The sequence below is a fragment of the Macaca nemestrina genome, chromosome 4, assembly GCF_043159975.1.
Source record: "Macaca nemestrina isolate mMacNem1 chromosome 4, mMacNem.hap1, whole genome shotgun sequence".
Lineage (NCBI taxonomy): Eukaryota > Metazoa > Chordata > Mammalia > Primates > Cercopithecidae > Macaca > Macaca nemestrina.
In genome coordinates, this window is record NC_092128.1 from 171,725,170 (window position 1) to 171,748,793 (window position 23,624).

The 23,624-nt window shown below is 39.5% G+C and overlaps 1 protein-coding gene across 5 annotated transcripts in view; it reads right to left on the reverse strand.

Annotated features, from left to right (window-relative positions):
- Nucleotides 1–23,624, reverse strand: part of LOC105472784 (N-6 adenine-specific DNA methyltransferase 1) — a 545,294-nt gene that overhangs the window by 464,837 nt on the left and 56,833 nt on the right. For all 5 annotated transcript variants that reach the window (XM_071095535.1, XM_071095537.1, XM_071095536.1 and 2 more), the window contains one exon: nucleotides 12,584–12,652. The gene's annotated coding sequence lies outside the window, so the exon portion shown is untranslated. The remainder of the gene's footprint in view (nucleotides 1–12,583; nucleotides 12,653–23,624) is intronic.

Here is a 23,624-nt window from a genome sequence, read left to right on the forward strand (position 1 = left end):
AAGAAATATCCACCAGTACCACTGTGGTTGACTCTCAGGAGCTCACCCAGCAACCATATGCAAACCTCACTTCTGTCACCTGCCTGCTGGTGCAACTAAAGATCAGTGGCTCCTCCTTTTCTGTTTTTCCAGATTCACATATGTGCCTCACATTGGGATAATCTAGACGGGATCTTGCTGATGAGGTAAACTGGGAATTTAATTTTTAGCATTCCAGCCCTACAATGCAGGGTGGTACTTAGAAGGGCAAGGATATTGCTGAAAACTAATAGACAATATCAAGCACATCTTTCTTTACCTCATAACTCATAGCCAAAACCACTCCCAAAAAATAAAGACTCATTCTTCCACAGTATTCTCACTGTGGTGATTTCCCTTCAGAGACTCAGTTCAGTCTTCTTCCTTTTGCATTCTGTGTTCTGTCAGTCCTTCTTATAAGCGTGTCTGCTCCCCGATGGAAACCAGCATTCTCCACATGTGATCTTCCAAAGGGACACTTTTCCAGAGTTTGAATAATAGTGTATGTGTTATTGCAGGTTCAAAGATGGAGAAGGAATCATGTGGTGAGACTTTCATTAAGCCCAAGATTAAGTCCCTAACATGAAAAGGCTAAATTGTGCAATACACACTGAACAGTATTTCAGTGAACCAGCCTATGTACAGAAAACCAACTATGTCCAGAAAATCCAGACATAGGCCAGGCACAACGGCTCATGCCTCTAATCCCAGCACTTTAGGAGGCCAAGGCAGGAGGATTTCTTGACACCAGGAATTCAAGATTAGCCAACAAATTGAGATCTCATCTCTAAAGAGAGAAAGAGGGAAAGAGATAAATGGAGAAAGAGGAAAGAGAGAGAGAGAAAGAAAGAGAGAGAGAGAGAGAAAGAAAGAAAGAAAGAAAGAAAGAAAGAAAGAAAGAAAGAAAGAAAGAAAGAAAGAAAGAAAGAAAGAAAGAAAGAAAGAAAGGAAGGAAGGAAGGAAGGAAGGAAGGAAGGAAGGAAGGAAGGAAGGAAGGAGAGGGAGGGAGGGAAGGAAGAGAGAGAGAGAGAGAAAGAAAGAAAGAAAGAAAGAAAGAAAGAAAGAAAGAAAGAAAGAAAGAAAGAAAGAAAGGAAGGAAGGAAGGAAGGAAGGAAGGAAGGAAGGAAGGAAGGAAGGAAGGAAGGAAGGAAGGAAGGAGAGGGAGGGAGGGAAGGAAGAGAGAGAAAGAAAGAAAGAAAGAAAGAAAGAAAGAAAGAAAGAAAGAAAGAAAGAAAGAAAGAAAGAGAAAGAAAGAGAGAAAGAGAGAAAGAGAGAGAGAGAGAGAGAAGGGAAGGGAAGGGAAAGGGAAAGGGAAAGGGAAAATGAAAGGGAAAGAGAAAGGGAAGGGAAGGGAACGGAAAGGAAAGGAAAGGGAAGAAGGAGGAGGAGGAGGAGGGAAGGAGGGAAGCAGGGAAGGAAGGAAGCAGGGGGAGAGAGAGAGAAAGAGAGAGAAAGCAAGTCAAGACGGCTGATACACATTTAACATTCTTATTATGAATAATCTTAACATTTATATTTAACATACTTTGGCATATTCCAACCCAAAGAGAATCCACAGAGCAGATAGATATTTGGGAGTAGCTTATCCTCACTATTCCCACTCATCCTCCCATACCCTTTCAACATACCAGCTTTACAATAATTCTGTATGTGTCTGAATATTCATGTGTCTGACTCTCTCACTGGGTTGTAGGTACTTTGCTAAGCTTTGTATCTCTGCTACATAATATGATGTCAATTACATAGTAATCTGCTACATAATATGATGCCAGTTACATAGTAGGATTTTCATGAATAAATGGAATGGTAAGATGGAGCTTGAAAAGTTTCCTACCACATCTCCAGCTGGTTGCTTTATGTTCCTACGAATATATTGCTTAGCCATTCATACACCACATATCTAAAATAAAATTCGTCTGTTCTTTAAAACTTTCTCCCCTTAAGAGGTTAGTAGTGGTTTTTAATAATGTGGTTCATCAGAAAGGTGGAAAAATCCTAACGGCCAGATGTCTTACAGATCCACATGACTATTGAAAACATTTAGGAAGAGATGTGGAGATAAAAATAGTAGGAGTAAATATCTTTAGGAAGATAGAAATGAAAATTGCTGGGCATTAGACAGCAAGTATTAGTGGTCTAGCCAGAGGTATTAATGGCATTTTTAAAGTACAATGGCACTCCCAGAGTTATTTAATATTGATATAAAATTCAAGCTTTTGCCCATTTAGTATGATATTGGCTGTGGGTTGGTCATAAATAGCTCTTATTATTTTGAGATACATTCCATCAATACCTAGTTTATTGAATGTTTTTAAAGCATGAAGGGGTGTTGAATTTTATTGAAGGTCTTTTCTGCATCTATTGAGATAATAATGTGGTTTTTGTCATTGGTTCTGTTTATGAGATGAATTACGTTTATTTATTTGGTATGTTGAACCAGCCTTGCATCCCAGGGATGAAGCCAATTTGATTGTGTTGGATAAGCTTCTTGATGTGCTGCTGGATTCGGTTTGCCAGTATTTTATTGAGGATTTTCACATTGATGTTCATCAGGGATACTGGCCTGAATTTTTTTTTTTTTTTTTTTTTTTTTTTTTTTTTTTTTTTTTTTTTTTTTTTTGGTTGTTTCTCTGCCAGGTTTTCGTATCAGGATGATGCTGGCCTCACAAAATGAGTTAGGGAGGAGTCCCTCTTTTCCTATTGTTTGACATAGTTTCAGAAGGAATAGTACCAGCTCCTCTTTGTACCTCTGGTAGAATTCGGCTGAGAATCTGTCTGGTCCCGGGCTTTTTTTGGTTGGTAGGCTATTAATTACTGCCTTAGTTTCAGAAGTTGTTATTGGTCTATTTAGGGATTCTACTTCTTCCTGGTTTAGTCTTGGGAGGGAGTATGTGTCCAGGAATTTTTCCATTTCTTCTAGATTTTCTAGTTTATTTGCATAGAGGTGTTTATAGTATTCTCTCATGCTAGTTTGTATTTCTGTGGGATCAGTGGTGATATCCCCTTTATCATTTTTTATTGTGTCTTTTTGATTCTTCTCTCTTTTTGAAAACTGGCACAAGACAAGGATGGCCTCTCTCACCACTCCTATTCAACATAGTATGGGAAGTTCCAGTCAGGGCAATCAGGAAAGAGAAGGAATTAAAGCATATTCAAATAGGAAGAGAGGAAGTCAAATTGTCTCTGTTTTCAGATGACGTGATTGTATATTTAGAAAACCCCATCGTCTCAGCCCCAAATCTCCTTAAGCTGATAAGCAACTTCAGCAAAGTCCCAGGATACAAAATCAATGTGCAGAAATCACAAGCATTCCTATACACCAATAATAGTCAAACAGAGAGTCAAATCATGAGGGAACTCCCATTCACAATTGCTACAAAGAGAATAAAATACCTAGGAATACAACTTACAAGGGATGTGAATCACTGCTCAACGAAATAAGAGAGGACACAAACAAATGGAAAAACATTCCATGCTCATGGATAGGAAGACTCAATATTGTGAAAATGACCATACTGCCCAAAGTAATTTATAGATTCAATGCTATCCCTATCAAGCTACCACTGACTTTCTTCAGAGAATTAGAAAAAAACTACTTTACACTTCATATGGAACCAAAAAAGAGCCTTATAGCCATGACAATTCTAAGCGAAAGAACAAAGCTGGAGGCATCACATTATCTGACTTCAAACTACACTACAAGGCTACAGTAACCAAAACAGCATGGTACTGGTACCAAAACAGATTTATAGACCAATGGAAAAGAACAGAGGCCTCAGAAATAACACCACACATCTACAATTATCTGATCTTTGACAAATCTGACAAAAACAAGCAATGGGGAAAGGATTCCCTATTTAATAAACAGTGTTGGGAAAACTGGCTAGCCATATGCAGAAAACTGAAACTGGATCCCTTCCTTACACCTTAAACAAAAATTAACTCAAGATGGATTAAAGACTTAAACATGGGCCGGGCACAGTGGCTCACATTTGTAATCACGGCACTTTGGGCAACTGAGGTGAGTGGATCACGAGGTCAGGAAATCGAGACCATCCTGGCCAACATGGTGAAACCCCATTTCTACTAAAAATACAAAAAATTAGCTGTGTGTGGTGGAACACACCTGTAGTCCCAGCTACTTGAGAGGCTGAGGCAGGAGAATATCTTGAACCCGGGAGGCAAAGGTTGCAGTGAGCCGAGATCGTGCCACTGCACTCCAGCCTGGGTGACAGAGCGAGACTCCATCTCAAAAAAACAGAGACTTAAATGTAAGACCTAAAACCATAAAAACCCTAGAAGAAAACCTGGACAAAACCATTCAGGACATAGGCATGGGCAGACTTCATGACTAAAATACCAAAAGCAATAGCAACAAAAGCCAAAATTGACAAATGGGATCTCATTAAACTAAAGAGCTTCTGCACAGCAAAAGAAACTATCATCAGAGTGAACAGGTGACCTACAAAATGGGAGAAAAATTTTGCAATCTATTCATCTGACAAAGGGCTAATATCCAGAATCTACAAGGAACTTAAACAAATTTACAAGAAAAAAACAAACAACCCCATCAAAAAGTGGACAAAGGATATGAACAGACATGTCTCAAAAGAAGACATTTATGTAGCCAACAAATATATGAAAAAATGCTCATCATCACTGGTCATTAAAGAAATACAAATCAAAACCACAGTGAGATATCATCTCCTGCCAGTTAGAATGGCGATCATTAAAAAGTCAGGTGCTGCAGAGGATGTAGAGAAACAGGAAGGTTTTTATGCTGTTGGTGGGAGTATAAATTAGTTCAACCATTATGGAAGACAGTGTGGCAATTTCTCAAGGATCTAGAACCAGAAACACCATTTGACCCAGCAATCCCATTACCCAAAGGATTATAAATCATTCTACTATAAAGACACATGCACACATATGTTTACTGCAGCGCTATTCACAATAGCAAACACTTGGAACCAACCCAAAAGCCCATCAACGATAGACTGGATAAAGAAAATGTGGCATATATACACCATGGAATACTATGCAGTTATAAAAAAGGATGAGTTCATGTCCTTTGCAGGGACATGGATAAAGCTGGAAACCATCATTTCTTAGCAAACTAACACAAGAACAAAAAGCCAAACAGCATATATTCTCACTCAGAAATGGGAGTAGAACAATGAGAACACATGGACACGGGGAGGGGAACATCACATACTGGGGCCTGTCGGGGGATGGGGGATTAGGGGAGGGATAGCATTAGGAGAAATTCCTAATGTAGATGATAGATTGATGGGTGCAGCAAACCAACATGGCACGTGTATACTTATGTAACAAACCTGCACATTCCACACCTGTATCCCAGAACTTAAAGTATAATAAAAAATATATAGATATAAAATTTTTAAAGGAGCACACAAATATATTTATTATAAATATATTAATAATTATTTATTACACATATATTAATTATATATTATATATAAATATATATTTGCCCCTTTAAAATTTTTATATTATATATATCCCAAATTCCTACCCCAAATTCCATGAAAAGCCAAAAAAACCTGTAGCACCATGTTGGAAAAAAAGAAATCTGAAGACATCTTGAGGAATTTCTGAAAGGTAGTGAGAAAAAAGACTTTTATCTTCAGAATCACAAAACTGAAAAAGCCTCAGCATAAAACACATGCAGGAGAAAGCTACTTGCAGCTTTGGAAGTCCCAGAGTCAATACATACTTTTTTTAAATAGGGAAGGGACCGGGCGCAGTGGCTCACTCCTGTTATCCCAGCACTTTGGAGGGCCAAGGCAGGCAGATCACCTGAAGTCAGGAGTTCACAACCAGTCTGATCAACATGGTGAAATCCCGTCTCTACTAAAAATATAAAAATTAGCCAGGCATAATGGCATACACCTGTAGTCCCAGCTATTTGGGAGGCTGAGGCAGGAGAATCACTTGAATCTGGGAAGTGGAGATTTCAGTGAGCCAAGATCATACCATTGCACTCCAGCCTGGGCAACAGAGCAACACTCCATCCCAAAAAAAAAAAAAAATAGGGGAAGGTCTGAAGGCAGTCTTGAAGATGCTAAGCTGGCTAGTCTCTCCCACATCCTACTAAATAGCTGCCAGGAAAAAAATGGCAATTGGAGTAAAGCACCAATATCAGCTCCAGGGCCCCCAAAACACAGGTGGTGTCTGGGTAAAAACCGACCCAGGGAGGAATAGGGTGCCACCTTACAGAGCACCTTTCACCAACAGGGCATTCCATGCCTCCAACACATTCAGTGAAGGAGAGCTTCAGTTATCACAAACAGCATCTTCAAGCAGGTGACAAAGACAAAGATGAGCAAAACAAAAATGAAAATTACCAAATATTTGAGTAAAAGCAACAGCATCAAAAAATGGCACCAAATCCAACCAACTAAATAACTAACATCTGAGAAAACAGAATTCATAGAAGAATTGAGGGAGGAAGGTCTTTACAGTAAAACATACATATAGTTGTTATGGACTGCATTATTATGTCCCTGTGAATTTATATATTGAAGCTGTAACCCCTAGTACCTCAAAATTATGATTCTATTTTGAAATAGGGCCTATAAAGAGGGTAAAAGAGGCCTTAAAAGTGAGGTAAAATGAGGCTGTTAGTGTGGGCTGTAACCCAATCTGACTGAAGACTAGGGTACACAAAGAGACACCAGACATGTGCATACCCAGAAGGAAGATCAAGTGAAGAGGCAGCAAGAGATGGCATCTGAAGCCAAGAAGAGAAACCTCAGAGGAAATTAATTGTGCTGGCACCTTGATCTTGGGCTTCCAGCCTTCCAAACTGTGAGAAAATAAATGTCTGTTATTTCAGCCACCCAGTCTGTGCTACTTTGTTCCTAGCAAACTAATACAATAGCGATATTCTCAGAAAGAAGTCAGGAGAATACTATTACCAGGAAAAACAAACTAAATAGTTTGGAAATTTAGAATATGATTATTAAAATTAATTTGTGTCAGGATCTATATCCTAGGGAAATAAAAAATGATAATTTTTAAAAGTTATCCAGCTGGTATGCATAGTGGCTCATGCCTGTAATCCCAGCACTTTGAAAGGCTGAGGTTGGAAGATCATTTGAAGCCAGGAATTCAAGAGCAGCCTGGGCCACAAGGCAAGACACTGTCTCTACAAAAAATAAAAATGAAAATGAAAAATTACCCAGGCATGGTGGCACATGGTTGTAGTCCCAGCTGCTTGGGAGGCTGAGGCAGGAGGATCGCTTGAGCCCAGGAGTTGGAGTTTGCACTGAAATTATGCACACCACTGCAGTACAGTCTAGGAGTCAGAGTGAGCCTTGCCTCTTAAAAAAATTAAAATTTACGTAAGAGAAGAGATACAGCTGAAGAATGAATTAGTGAGCTGGGAGATGAAGCTAAGCAATTCTCCTAAAATGGTGTGCAAAGAAAAGTGAAGTCGAAAGCACGAAGGAAGAGCTAGAAGGCATGAAGGATGCATCAGGAGCTTCAGTAGCTGCCTGGTAAGTGTTCCAGAGTGAAAACAGAGATAATAGAAGACATGAGCTGGTAACTTAGAAGTCACTGAAGAAATTTCCTCAGAGCTGAAGAAACACGTGAATCTTTTCATTCACATGGACCATCAAATGTCATGCAGAGTGAATAAAAGAACCACAGTAAAATACATTCACATGAAACTTCAAACTCCAATGAAAAAGAAAATGCTAAACACTTCCAACTGGGGGGGGGGGGGTATATAAACTAATGAATGAAAATTAGATTACTGTCTGTAATCACAACAGCAACACTGGGTGCTAAGAAATGTTGAAATATTATATTCAAAATTCTCAAGAAAAATTCACATTGAACCTAGAATCCCATTTCCAGCCCAATTTCAAACACAAAATAAAGACATTTTCAGATATGCAAGGACTCAGAAAGCTTACTTGTTTATCCTTTCTGAAACAGTTTCTCAAGGATATAGTCCAAAAAAATTAAAGATAAAATATAATGAAGAGGAAGATATGGAATACAATAAATTGTAGAAAACAAAGAAAAAAGAGCTATTGCAAAAGTTATTGATGTATTATTTTTATTTAATAATCTTTTATAAACAAAATCACAAGCGATTTCTCCATGCCAGGTGTAGGCTGGGGCAAAGAGGGCAAAAATGGGATCACTCTTCTCTTATTTGGGGATCCTGTTTACTAACTCAAGATATCAGCTGACAAACATAAGCATAAGTATTCGTTTTTGAGAAATATATACACTTTGAAAGTCATTAAGGAAAGGGAAATGAAGGATTTCCTTGAGAGTAGTAATTGTACCATGTAACTGCTAATAAAGGTCTGATGGAGTGAAGAAAATTTGTCTATAAAAGTAGCAAGGAGCAATGACCCTTCTCAATTGCCCCTTCTATCCCTTGGCCATTAGTGTTGGGAGACAGTGCAGTAATCAAAAACATGGATAGGGTTCAGGTCCCAGCTTCCCATTCACTAGCCATATGTCCTTACTCATGACAGTTACTATCTCGGAGCTCTGGTGCGTCCATTGATAAAGTGAAATTAATAAAATCTTGTAAAATTGCTGTGTAGATAAATAAGTCAAGCCTCCCTTGGTGACCAACCATCTGCATGTAAGGATAGTGTGATAGTTAATACTGAGTGTCAACTTAACTGGACTGAAGGATGCAGAGTATTGTTCCTGGGTGTGTCTGTGAGGGTGTTGCCAAAGGAGATTAACATTTGAGTCAGTAAACTGGGAAAAGGAGATCCACCCTCAATCTGGGTGGGCATAATGTAATCAGCAGCCATGTGGCCAGAATAAAAAGCAGACAGAAGAACGTGAAAGGACTAGACTGGCTGAGTCTTCTGGCCTCCATCTTTCTCCCATGCTGGATGCTTCCTGCCCTCAAACATCAGACTCCAAGTTCGTCTGCTTTGACACTCTTGGGCCTTCGACCACAGATTGAAGGCTGCACTGTTGGCTTCCCTACTTTTGAACTTTTGAGACTTGGACTGGCTTCCTTGCTCCTCAGCTTGCAGATGGCCTATTGTGGGACCTCACCTTATGATCGTGTAACTTAATACTCATTAATAAACATATATATATACATATATATCCTATTAGTTCTGTCCCTCTAGAGAACCCTGACTAATACAGACAGGAATACAGAGCAATGTCTAGACAGAGGCTGAAACCCTCCTCACCTCCAAAGCACCTTGTGTTTTTCTCTCCTTCCCCTTCTTTGCCCACCCTCTCCTTAGGAATTTTCAGCCAATCCACACTCTGAGAAAGCTGCAGGGAGAAGCTGACCTGATGGGCTTGCCCCAGTTGGACCCCACTGCAGTTTCCCGGGAGCCTCACAGGGACTGCATCACAGTCCATGGGGCTCCATAATAAGCTCTTTCAGCATCAGCTTAGCTTCACCATTAACTGCTACCACATTGAGGCAAAGAACTATGGTTTTCACGGCCACCCCAAATCATGTCGGATCATTCCTACAAAAAAGTGGACCAGAAAGAAAGAAACTAGGATTCATTTCTTAGTGCCAGAAGTAACATAATTACAGAGGAATGTTCTGGCTAATTTAAAAGTTGCTTTTTGGTCTGTTGACCTAAGACCTATATTTGCTGTTTTGTTTTCAATGTTCTTCCTCACATGTCCTGTCTTTACCATTTCCAAGCCTAAGAACTGTGGGTTATCTATAATCAGTCATTAATGTTTTCCTTACCCTCAGTTAGTGAATACTTAAAGAAGCTGGAAATTCTCGAAACTCTGGTAGTTGCTCAAGGAAAAGCCAACAAATAATAGGGTATAGAAAAGCCTCAAGTAAAACTAGATGGGTATTGTTGGATACCCATGATGTAAGGATACACAAAGTGTTTTATGTTGCTGAGTCAAAATGTGCCATCTAAACTACACAACCACCACGCATTTTATTAGCTAAAAAAAAAAAAAAAAAAAAAAAAAAGGCCCTGGTCATTTAAATCTATGCCATTCACATGCTTATACATATTTTTATATGCTTTACATAGGAAGTTTTTTAACTTATTATTTAAGCATAGCTAAAAGTTATATAACCAAAAAATTCGATTAACTCAAATACATGAGAACATTTGGGCAATCTTTTGGCCTATTGAATTTCTAGTTAGTGGAGGATTTCCCAAAGAGTTCCTCCAGCTTTCCACTTTTAGTTTCTTTTCTTTCTTTTTTTTTTTTTTTTTTTTTTTTTTTTTTTTTTTTGAGACAGAGTCTTACTCTGTCGCCAGGCTGGAGTGCAGTGGCGCGATCTCAGCTCACTGCAACCTCCACCTCCCAGGCTCAAGTGATTCTCCTGCCTCAGCCTCCCGGGTAGCTGGGACCACAAACGTGGGTGCCACCACGCCTGGCTAATTTTTTATATTTTTAGTAGAGACAGAATTTCACCATGTTGACCAGGATGGTCTCAAACTTTTGACCTCGTGATCCACCTGCCTCGGCCTCCCAAAGTGCTGAGATTACAGGCGTGAGCTACTGCGCCTGGCTCCACCTTTATTTTCTAACGATTGCTTTACCAAGTCTTCCCAGGTCCTTTACTTAGAAGCTTTCTCTCACTTAAGGTACATGACTTTTTAACCAATGAGTTCTTACTGTAAAAATGTCTCAGAAATATCATTCTGGCTGTCAATCTATTAAGTGATATGAATTCATGGGTTGACAATTTATGTCTTTTTCATACAAAGTTAAATGTACAAGAAAATCTCCAGATTTCATCATGATATACATGCTTTAAAGTGAAGGAGTTCAGGGAACTTGACCCCAAAATATGGCTCCCTGGTATAATGAGTATTTTGAACTAAAGGCCTTTAGAGATCAACAGATTTTAGAAGAGACTTTTTCCCTATCTACATAAAGACCAGACAGACCCATTAAGAGAAGAATTGTTTTCCTCCCCTACCACTTGACTCTCAATCCTCTGCCTCTCCCAAACACAGTCTGAAGTTCCCTCATCTGCCTAAAGTCTGGACCTACCAAAAGAAGAAAACAATGCCCTGTGGTCCCTTCCCTGAGTTTTCATTAACTTCCTTCATTGCAAGAAGGAAGACTAAAGTCAAGGTCTGACAGACCTTGACAGACTTTTGTCACAAACCCTTGACTGCTCTGTGGACCTAAGAGACCACTGTAAGTTCTTCAAGCCCACTGATTTCCCCTAAAAATCACTTACTATCCCCCTAAAATTATCCACACTTCCCCATCTCCATTCCCCCTAAGAAGTAGAGTATATAAACACCTGTATCCCACTGGAATATTGGACAATCACTCTGAGATTCCCTTCATGCACATAATAGTAATAAATCTCTGTGCCTTTTCTTTAGTTGATTTTTAGCAAACCTTCCAAGCTTTCCCTTCACCCATAAAAAACTGTGTAACTTTTGGGTTACTATATTTCTGGCTCTTATTTTTTGAACGTCTTCCATAGGGGGTTTTCTTTGTCTTATAAAAATGTGGGGAAGCTGAAATGCAGGGAATCTGAAGCAATCATATGTTTTTGTTTTACCTCCTATGTGAAATACATAAGCAAAGTGGTTCCTCAACACGTACATCAACGGCTAAATTCCAAAGGTATCCCAGTTGTCTGAGCATTCTCCCCTACCTATCAGTGTATTCTTTTCCTCTTCTTACTTTTCCATAAACCAAATGTTTTCATTTCTTATATTTACAATTCTGTGACTCTTAATAAAGATAGTAAAGCATAAACAATAAATGCCTGGAAATGCAGTTTTTGTCTGACTTTGGACTTATTCCGTTGTTCAGTTTTCTCTGAAGATTTTTCCTGCCAACCTTCCACTCCACCCACCATCACCCGACCCCAGCCCCCTCCATTTGGTTCACTGACACCTTCCAAAACCTATTCCAGTGTCTAGCACTAACGACAATGCACCACAGAGGGAGAGGGCGTGGGCTCCAGAATCGGCAACCTCAGTCTGAATCTCTGCTGCCCCACTGAGGGATTCTTAACCTCTCTGAGTCTCTATTCCTTTATCTGTAAAAGTGGAGATAACAGCAAAACTGGGTAATCTTCTGGAAATATTTAAATGAGTTGACCTATGTGAAAGAAACTGACTTTTAATAGATAATTAGTAAATTCTAGTTTATCTTTCCTAGTTTGGGGAATTTGGAAGGAAGAATAACGACGATTGTTGTCTATAAACTCATACCACTTTTCCACCGCACCCCTTTATCTTAACAATCTAAATGAAAGTTCAATGGCAGAGTACCAAAGAAAAGAGGCTAAAATGTTTATCTGAAAAAATCAGTAGACTTCTGCCAAATTTCCAGTCTCACAAAACCCAAGAATACTCTTCCCAAGAATTTCCAGTGCCCCGCTCCCAATCACTAATAATAAAAATAACAATTCTGACATCTGTTTGCTGCTAGAATATATTGGTGGCTCAATCTTCCAAGAAAAACTTAATGTAATCAAATATATTCAAATTAAAGTATAATTTAGAAGGTTTTTTTTACACATCAGAAGGTATTTTAAGACCTGGCCCTTTCTCCGCTTGTTGATGGCAACACTTACTAGTTCCGGTTACTTTCACCATCCACCTCTTTGGATCTGGATACTGGAAGCTCACTTCAGTAATACCTCCTGGAAGACCAAAAAGTGAGATAAACAGAAATATTAGCATAATTGAATGAGGCAATATGGACAAACAACTGCAAAGAAGACAGATACTCAATCATGTAGAATATTAACATTCTCTCTTCCCCTTTTATGGACATTTTATTCTGCTACAGAATTCCAGTCACTAGTTTAGCTACACTCCGAAAAGTCATTTTCCTTTTTGACTTGTAGTGGAGCCAATCGGTTTAGAAGCACTCAGGGAGGTATCTTATATACCATCTGGGACAAAGAAAATAGAGTATTTTTTCATTTCCTTAGCAGTTACAAATTTACCTAATGATATCATTCCAAATGGAGCAGAATATAAGGTTCGACTATGTTAATCATTTGGCAATTGTGGTCCAAGTCCAAGTCCTATTACAATATTAAGATACCACAATTTAAATCACACATCATATGAAATAGTAATTTGCTTTAAAAATGCTGAATTTCTTGGCTCATGTTCTAAAAAGATATTGTAGGAGACCAATTGCAACAAAAAATTTATAGAACATGTGTGGAATAAAATATGTAAGGAATTTCCCTAGTTTATTTACTTAAATGAGCCACACCATAAAAGTGGCTACAATGCATATATACACACACACACACACACACACACACACGTATACATATATATATCCCTGAGCCCTCGTAATTGTTAGATTGCTAGACTAGCTTTGCTATGAAAAAGCTGAGGAACTCCAACTGGAGCCATTCCTTTCCCCAATTATTACTGAAGGTTATATTTCATTATCTAGCTGAGCTGCTGTAATTAGCATCAACAAAGCTCTGTGCCATAATTCTTGATGTATAAACTTTTGGGAAGCCCATTACAATTCAGATGGACCTTCTGAAATGTAGCATTCCACCTGATGGCTAATCCCAGATATTAATGTCCATTCAATTTCCATTCACCCCTTCTAACGTGTTTGTGTACTGCTTGCTCATGACTGTAATATGTTTGTAGTACAAATAGTACTTTGCATTTTTGAATTTGGGGCTTAAATCTGTTCAGGCTCTCTCATGTGGCTGGAATGTTGGCATGGCTCAGAAAACAAAAGTCAACTTAAAAAAAAGTGGGTTCCTCCAGGAAGAGAGATGGCTATCAAGCTTGACAAATGCACTGTAATGTGAACAGGGCAGCAGGGTTAATTCTGTTAAGTGATTACTATAGGCCTTTGCTTGTCTTGGACTTTTGGCCTTTTGCTGCAAACAGGGTGGGCCTTGTTAAACTGCCAAGTCGACAACTTTATATCCAAAGGCTTTTGACAATTTTATATCCAAGGCTTTGCCTTTCTGTTGTGATTTTTCAACAGGAAAGCTCAAAGTGCTTTGGGAATTTTCATCTCTGAGTCCATGATAACACTTAGAAAACTCAATGGATCATTGTTTGCTGAATCCGAGCCTAAAAACTAGGTTCTAAGAGAAAAAAAAATCATTGTATAAAAACATAGATTTGGATATCACAGTGTGCTCTGCTAATTTCTTTTGGCTGGTGCTTTTTTTTGTTTAAAGTTTACATGGAATCTCTGTTTCCACTGAACCATCTCAGACACTGAAACACAAAGCTGGGTTACAACCTAATCCACAATGTGGGGTTATCTTCCTACTGTTGGGGCACTTTCCAACTGGGTAAGGATTTGAGCACTACAGAGATGTACACTGAGTTCTTATATTACTCTGTCTGTGTCAGACTTAACTGAGACACAGATAAGTTAAAAAAGTAGCCCGCAAATCCTAGGACCTACTGCCCCACAATCTAAGAGCTAAAATCATTGTCTCTTGGACATAAATCAGCAAACTTCATTCAGCACATGTTACATACTTGCCATATGTTAATCCTCTACTAACCATGTGTTACATACTGTGGAAAAAAAAAAAAAAAGCCACCATTGAAGGTTTCTAGGTTTCTAAAAGTTACCTGATCTACCAGTCATCTCCATCAGAACCCTCAGGTAAGCTTGTGTATTAAGCAGATTCCTGAATCCCACCCCAGATCTACTTGATCAAAGGAGGGGGCTAAATATGCATTTTTTATAAGCTTCTCCCAAATGATGCTTATGAGTAATGTTTGAGAACTATTCTAGACTCACGATTCTCAAACCTGGCTGCACATTTGAATCACCTGGTGAAGTTAAGCCACCAGGGACGTAGTACCACAGCAGACCAACTAAATCAGACCCTCTGGGGTAAGGGGGAGCCTGAGCATCTGTCGTTGTTGTTGTTGTTGCTGTTGTTGCTGTTGTTGTTGTTAAGTCCCCATGTGACTCGAATGGGCATCCAAGTCTGTGAACCATGGTTCTAGACTTTAGGCCCTATCAGAATTTATGACAGGGAGAAATCACTTCTATCTGAAGTGGGCAGATACTACCTTTGATTTCCTCTCAGATCTCGCAAAAGACTTCACATTCTCTTTGAAAAGTGTGTGTGTATGAGTTTGTTATTGTTTTGAAAATTACATATTTATACAGCACCCATCCAAGAAACAATTTTTATAGACAGTACATAATTTCATTTCTCTTTAATTCATCTGCTGTAATGATTAGAAGAAAAGTTTATTAGTATTCCAATTATAGATAAAGCAAAAGATTGGTACTTGGCCTGAGATCACAGACCAAGTTCATTCTAAAATTCTGACTTCACTGGAGTTGCTTCCCAGAAATTAAAAAAAGAGAGATTGAGAGTCTTTTAACAGTCCTAGTTGAAATGTAGCCTATTCAATACTAAAAATTATTCAAATAAGTAGTCCATCCACACTCCATAATGGACAGTTTTCCTCTTGGCTTTTGTGTTGTTATTATTATAAAGAAGGGAATATCCTAAAAGGTCAATAATCCTCTTTCTATTTCTCCATTTTTCTGTCTCCATAAGGCAACATCACTGAATGTATTAATAGGCTTGCTCAGTTAGGGTTTTTAATTCCTCCCAGTTTGCCCAGAATGTTCTCAGTTTCAGTACTGAAAGCCTTGTGCCCAGTTAACCCTTGTCTTGGGCAAACCTGGACAGTCCCTATCAGCAGTGGCAATAAACAGTGCTTTGAAAATCTACGTAGGAATGGGAGTTTCAAGTTGGTTAGGAAGATCGGCCAGGCCAGCAGGGAGTGAGACAATAAAGATCCATGAAGGTGGGTAGGCTTGGCTTCAGGCTTTGAAGTCTAGCTGGGGAGGCACAGTACATGACCTAGCAAGAGGCTCTCAAACTTGAATGTGTATTACAGCCCCTGGATGGCTTGTTAAAACACAAATTGCTGGGCACCACCTCCAGAGTTCCTCATTCAGTAGGTCTAGAGAGGGGTCTAGAATTTGCATTTCTAACACATTCCCATGTGATGCTGATGCTGCTGGTCCCAGGATCACACCTTGAGAACCACTGCTCTGGGTGCTAGTCTAGACTTTAGTTGAGCATAAGTAATCGGTTTGAAGGTGATATCTTAGCACCAGGGAGCTAGCAGGCCACATTAGGCAGAGAGATAAGCTAGGGACCAAAGGCAGGACTCAAAGCACTGAGCAAATCTGAGCTAACATGGCAGGACCAGGCTAAGAGGATCTGGAGTACTAGGCAGATAAACAAAAGAGGAGCTCCATCTTAAAGAAGTATGACCAAAATCTTTCTACTGGATGTGGGTGCAAGGTGAGGTGTTGGCCTTAGGAACAAGGCAAAATTCAATGTGTAAGCAATCATTCAGGACCACAGACTTAATGGCCAGTCACTAGAGTGGATTAATTCCTGAATTAGGAATTTTTAAGATCCCCTGACAACCATAAAAGTTGGGTGACCAACTATCCTAGTTTTCCCAGGAATTTCCCGACTTTAGCACTGAAAGTTCAGGGCCTAGAAACCCCTCAGTCCTAAAACATCTGGTCACCCTAATTGTACTCTTAAGAGACTAGAGCCTAGATCCACCTACATCTCTGGGTCAGCTGGCTCCAGCCATAAGAAAAGAAAGCACACATGAGAAGAGGAGGGGCCAGTTGGAAAATGAGGCAGAGAGCCAAGATGCTCATTGCAACCTATAGCCTTCAAGAGAGGATAAAAGAGCACCCAGAAATATTGTCTATAAATGCTGAAATGTATTTGCTTTAAATGGGCAAAACACGTTACATGACTCCACAGGCCTGCCGTTTTTCTAAACTCACGAAAGTGGAAAAGTTCAGCATAAACGGAACCATCCAGACACCCCATAGATGGAAGTCTCTCTCACTGCCTTTTGACAATCATCACACACACTTAAGATCTCATTGTAAGTATAGCCTTAAAGAGCCCTGAGAAGTACACACCAGTAGGGGAACTAAAACCCATTTGTAAATATTAGCAGAGTCTCCCATATTCTTTTGGTTTCCTTCACATACAAAAATAAGCTAAATGGAATGAACACACAGTTCAAAATGACTAAAACATTAAAGGACATTTAAATCTGGGAAAAGAATCTCTCTGTTGGGAATGTGGATTTCACCTAAGATCCTTAGTGCCATTCCCAGCATGCCAGAGTTATTTCAAATCTCTTTCATAATCAAATATTAATATTCCACCAGAATGGGGAGCATGAGGGCCACTATTGACAGGAACACAGCCTACTAATTATGACAGAAGTTTAAGATGTTCTTCACTAACGTTATCCACAGACTGCATAAAAATAATAACAGAAAACGTTTAACAGTAACAAGGATCATCACCAGGGAAAGTACCCAAACCATCACAAAATCCAAAAGCAAACACTGAACTAATCCATCCTCCCAGTAACTAACTCCTGCAAAATGCTGCTTATGTAGAAATAATCTTCTCAATCACACTTAAAATATTCACTATGATAATGAACTTTAGCCTCAGTGGATTGACTGTCCCAATATGCTGAGTCTTCATGATCAAGGAGAATCTGGCATAACCAGCATCTTCAAAACGCAAGTACCCTATGTCCTTCTGGAATGAACCATGTCATCCAGTAAGTAGGCTGAAACAGATGCATCTGACAAGGAGACTCTCCCAGAGCTGAAGTGGGAGTTCAGAGCAGAGTGGAGAAGATTGAAAATCTCCCAGATAACCTGGGAGAAAATGCCAGAAGAAACAGGAATTTGACCATCCATTCAATCTTTCATTCAACAGATAGTTATGATGTGCCATCTCAATGCCAGACTCCATGCTAGGCAGAAAAGCTACAAAGTCTAATGGAACTGCTTTCTAGGTATTTGTAATCAAACAGGGCAAGCAGATAAATTAACAAGTAATTGCAGTACCTCTAAGACATTTTGTAATAAAAGGATATGTGCAACCTCAGAGAAGCACAGAAAAGAGAGAATTTCCCCCAACCTTTTATTATTTTCAGTGCAACTAACTGTTTTTGATACCAGAGTTAAGCTCTTCCTTCTCAGAAGCTTCTTATTTGAGTCACTTTTGGGAAAAAAATAATTATTGCTTTTCCGAGAGATCAGAGTATCATCAAATGTTATTGTGATTCTAAGACTGCCAACAGCTACCACTTAGTGAATACTTACTATGTGCCAGGCACTACACTGAATGTTCTGCACACATTACTCCAGTCAATCCTCAGCCCTGCGTGACAAGCAGCATGCTCTCTCCTCTTTAGAAATCAAGGGGAAATGAATCACAGTGGGATTAACTAGTTTATCCTGGGTCTGTCAATGATGGGGCCAGGAAGTGAACACAGATAGTCCACTTCATGTTCAAGATCTTAACCACTATGTTGAAATCACTTATGTAGTGAACTATTAGAATGTCTATATTGATTATTTGTATTCTACTGTTATAATTGCATGCATCTAGTTTTTGCTTATGAGTTCTTACAAGAAATTGCATGCTGCTTTTAATACTTCCTTATTTGAGTTGATAATTTTCAACCATTTTATTTGAACCAATCTCTGTGGGCCTTAAACCACAATAGCTGCAATTTATTGAAAACTTGCTCTGAGCCGGTATATATCATCTCTGTCAATTCCCATAGTTCTCTGAGGGGTATGTATGTAGGTATGTATGTATACTTATATTTTTATATATGTATCTATAATGTAGAGTATCAGGTAACTTACCCCTGGTAGCTTAGGCTACAGGTCCTCCACTAGCATAGGCTTTTCCAAGGTTCTAGAAAGGGTTCTTAGAAACATGTTTGCGTGGGCATACATTTTCTTATCTATTTTTTAAAGAGTATTTCAAAACTTGTATAAGCTTAAGACCCACAAAAACTGAGCCAACCTTGCAGACCACAGGTGATGGAAACAGGGTTTGTGTGCAGGTGTGCCCAACTCCAAGGGTTTAAAACCCCATGACATAGTAAGTAGGGAAGAAGGGGTGGAGCAGCAGGATTTAGATGTACATGTTGGGCTCATACTGAGAGATTTCAAGCTATGGAAAGAGGGGAGTTGATTTGAGGGAATTTTCTCCTCTAAAGTGACCTTGAAGCCCTCATTTTAATGTTTCATGTACCAACAAGAAGTAGAGAATGTAGGTAACTCTGATACCAATGAGGCTCTAAGAACTACTAGGTGAACACTCACAATAGTGGCACCAGTTCTGAACAACACATTTGTAAATAAATTGAAGCAGCCTTCAGTTTTTTCCAAACTGAGAAGCTACTATACACTAAGCAAGTCAAACAGGCCAAAGGCACTTTGGTGACACTTAGCTTAGGTAGCCCTTGGACTGCCAATCCATCATTATCTGAAAGTTCTGCATTGACCAACCACTGTCAGAAAATGTTCCCTTTCTTCCAGAAATTCCACGCCTGCTCACCTTCCAAAAGTTTCCAGGGTGCTTGTTGATCTTTCACCCAAATAGCCACCTAACACTTTAGAAATATCCACCTCTGTAAAGAAACCCACTCAGCTGCAACAACCTGGTTTTTTTGTTTTTTTTTTTTTAATTCATTAAGCCTTAGAATAGCATCTTTCTTTGTAATTATAAATGCAATATTTATTAAAAATACATACAATGATTATTTTAAGCAGGGAAAGAACAGGCTGAAAATAAGTGATTTTCATAAGAACTTTAGCAATTTTTAATAGACCTGCATTCCTTTACATTTCTGGTGTTTCTCAAACTTTAGTGGGTTTAAAGTTCATCTGGGGATTTATAAAAATTGCTGACTTCAAGAGCTCCTCTCAAAATTTCTAATTCTGAAGTCCTGGAGGGATCCTCAACAATCTTCATTTTTAACGATTTTGATGAAGATGGACTGCAGCTGCCTCTTGAGAAATGCTTCTTTAGAACAAGTGAAATTGCTAATTACACAGTAAGCACTTAGGCATCTACCATTATCCAAGTCTTGTTAGTTGTGAGTTGCCCCTTGGTATCTGCTAAGGTTTGAATGTACCCCTCAGAAGGTATATGTTGGAAACTTAACCTTTAATGCAACAGTGTTTGTTGGGAGGTAGGTCCTAATGAGAGGTAATTAGGACATGAGGGCTCTGCACTTATGAATAGATGAATGCTATCAATGCGGAAGTAGGTTCCTTATAAAAGAACAAGGTCAGCCGCCTTTCCTCTCTCCCATCCTCTTTTTGCCCCTTTGATATCCGATGCCTTCCACCATGAGATGACACAGCAAGAAGGTCCCTGATAGATACCAGTGGCTCAATCTGGGACTTCCCAACTCAAGAACTATGAACCAATAAATTTCTGTTCATTAAATTATCCAATCTCAGGTATTCTGTTACAGTTTCACAAAACAGACTAAGACAGTATCCTATTCTCGGCTGCAGCAATTCTTTTTAAGACAAACCTCCATGGATTTTAAGACATCTGGGTAGGGAGAGTTAATTATGTCCTCTCAAAGAGGTATTTTCCCTAGACCAATTAGTTTACAAGAACATACACTCTCTCTTTCTAAAACTTTGGAAAACAAAGATGTGGTTCATATCAGAGTGAAAGTTTCATTGATATCCATTATAATGAACATGTTTCATTTTGGCAAACAGTTATGAAATGTCCTGTTCACTTGGAGAAAATTCCTGGAAAGATGGTAGGCACAGGTCCCAACTCCCAATATGGAATCCTAAGGGGCAGAAGATCTGTCTGCTCCCAGAGAAGGGTGGACTCTTCCCACACGAAGATCTTAGCCACATTTTGTCTCCCTGAATTCTTGCCAGAGACTAGTCCTCCAGGCTGAGAGTTATCTCATACAGGTTCTTTTTTTTAACCTGAGTTAACTGGAGTCAATTACGTTATCTAAAACTGAGAACCCTGGGTATGGTACACGCAGACACTTACAGCAGAAAATATCTGATACAGTTTGGCTCTATGTTCCCACCCAAATCTCATGTCAAATTGTAATCCCCAATGTTGGAGAAGGGATCTGGTGGGAGGTAATTGGATCACAGGGGCAGATTTATCCCTTGTGATAAATCTTGTGATAGTAAGTTCTCATGAGATCTAATAAATGTTTAAGGGTGTGTAGCACTTCCCCCACTTCACTCTGTCTCTCGTTCCACCATGGTGAGACGTGCTTGCTTCCCCTTTACCTTCTGCCATGACTGTAAGTTTCCTGAGACCTTCCAGCCATGCTTCCTGTACAGCCTATGGACTGTGAGTCAATCAAACCTCTTTCTTCATAAATTATCCAGGTCAGGTAGTTCTTTACAACAGTGTGAGAACAGACTCTACAATATCTTCAAAATGTTTTTTATTTAAAAAAAAAAAAAAAATGGATGGGGGCCAGGTGGGTGGTGGCTCATGTGTGTAATCTCAGCACTTTGGGAGGCCGAGGTGGGCAGATCATGAGGTCAGGAGATCGAGACCATTCTGGCTAACACAGTGAAAAACTGTCTTTACCAAAAATACAAAAAATTAGCCGGGCATGGTGGCGGGTACATGTAATCCCAGCTACTCAGGAGGCTGAGGCAGGAGAATCGCTTGAACCTGGGAGGAGGAAGTTGCAGTAAGCTGAGTTTGTGCCACTGCACTCCAGCCTGGGTGACAGAGCAAGACTCCTCTCAAAACAAAACAAAACCAAAAAAAGGGTGGGTAGCAGAAAGAAAAGAATAGAAGGTGAAAGGCAGAGAGGAAATGGAGAATTAGTATTCTATCCATCTGTGGAAATTTTTTAAAAATAGGTATTATCTTTTATTCTGATTTCTTATGGATTCCGCTTTGTAGATTTATGAGTCCAGGACCACTGGTATTCAGTAAAGGAGTAGAAATCAATTTGTAGGGGCAGGAGGGATGCCATGTGTCATAGCTACACAAACAGAAGAAACTTAGTGATTCAAAGTCACAAAGAAGAACAGTATTGGCTGGAAGCTACGGCTTATGCTTATAATCCCAGCACTTTGGGAGGCCGAAGTGGGTGGATAACTTGAGGTCAGGAATTCGAGACCAGCCTGGCCAAGATGGCGAAACCCCCATCTCTACTAAAAATATAAAAATTAGGCCGGGCGCGGTGGCTCAAGCCTGTAATCCCAGCACTTTGGGAGGCCGAGACGGGCGGATCACGAGGTCAGGAGATCGAGACCATCCTGGCTAATATGGTGAAACCCCGTCTCTACTAAAAAATACAAAAAACTAGCCGGGCGAGGTGGTGGGCGCCTGTAGTCCCAGCTACTCGGGAGGCTGAGGCAGGAGAATGGCGTAAACCCGGGAAGCAGAGCTTGCAGTGAGCTGAGATCCGGCCACTGCACTCCAGCCTGGGCGACAAAGCAAGACTCCGTCTCAAAAAAAAAAAAAAAAAAAATTAGCTGGACATAGTAGCCGGCACCTGTAATCCCAGCTACTCAGGAGGCTGAGGCAGGAGAATTATTTGAACCTGGGAGGCAGAGGTTGCAGTGAGCTGAGATCATGCCACTGTACTCCAGCCTGGGTGACAGGGCGAGACACACTCTTTCTCAAAAAAAAAAAAAAAAAAAAAAAAACAAAGAAAGAAAGAACAGTATCACCAACTATCACCTTTCAAACAGTGATGGGTCCCTAATACCTACATGCTGAGTATTGTCACACTCATATTCTGCAGCTGTTTGTATTCTGGGTCGTACTATATGTACACAAGACAGAAAACAAAAAACACTGTTTAATTCAGATTTTGTCATGTATATACTGTAACTGTTTACTAAAATATCATATTTGTATGAGGTGGAAAGTTTAATATACTAGCAAACTGCTAAAGATAATTTACTATTTTTTTTAACAAGGAATGTATATTTATGTAGCACTCTCAGACTTTAAAAGCACCATTATTGTACATAAAACTTTTTGATTTGCAGTTTTTCGTCATAAACCCAACAGAGCAGAGACCAGACACCAGGCATTTTTCCCTGGAGTCACTCTGCCTTATTATCAGGACTGGACTTAAGTATCCTTCCCTGGAAAGGGCAAAAGATCTCACATTGTAGGGCAAACATGCTTGAGGCAACACAAAGAGGCACAGTCATGTTTCAGGATGTGGTTTTAGCCAAAGGTGATACAATCACAAAGCTGGGTTGAAAAAGGACATAACAATCAGTTGCCTTGAGTGTGTCTCCATTACCTGGAGTCTTCTTGTTCTTCTCTCTACCTCTCCAAGAGTCTCCATTACCACTGATGTAAATAATTAGTAATAAGAGCCGGAAGCTAAAATGTTGAAATACGTGAGTTCTTTTGAACACAAATTTAATAGCAGTAGTAAACTAACAAATGAACCATTGAATTGAGGGTAGATTCTGCTGCAACAAAGAACTTGTATTATGATATAAATTGAGAAGATTGTTCTGATCTAGCTCCTCCTATATTCAGAGTTAAAACTGTCTGTAAACATCATGTTCCACCTAAGAACCATTAACTCTCCCATTCTCACAACCTGTGTGACAAATACTCATACTCTAAATATTTGGCTTATCTCACTTATCTATTACTAGAGGATTTAACATATAAGTGTTGCCCTACATACAGACTACTAAGTTAACCATAACCATTCATGTATCGACACGTATGTTCAAACAGCAATGATGAATTGAGTGCCTGCTCTGAAGGAACTCAA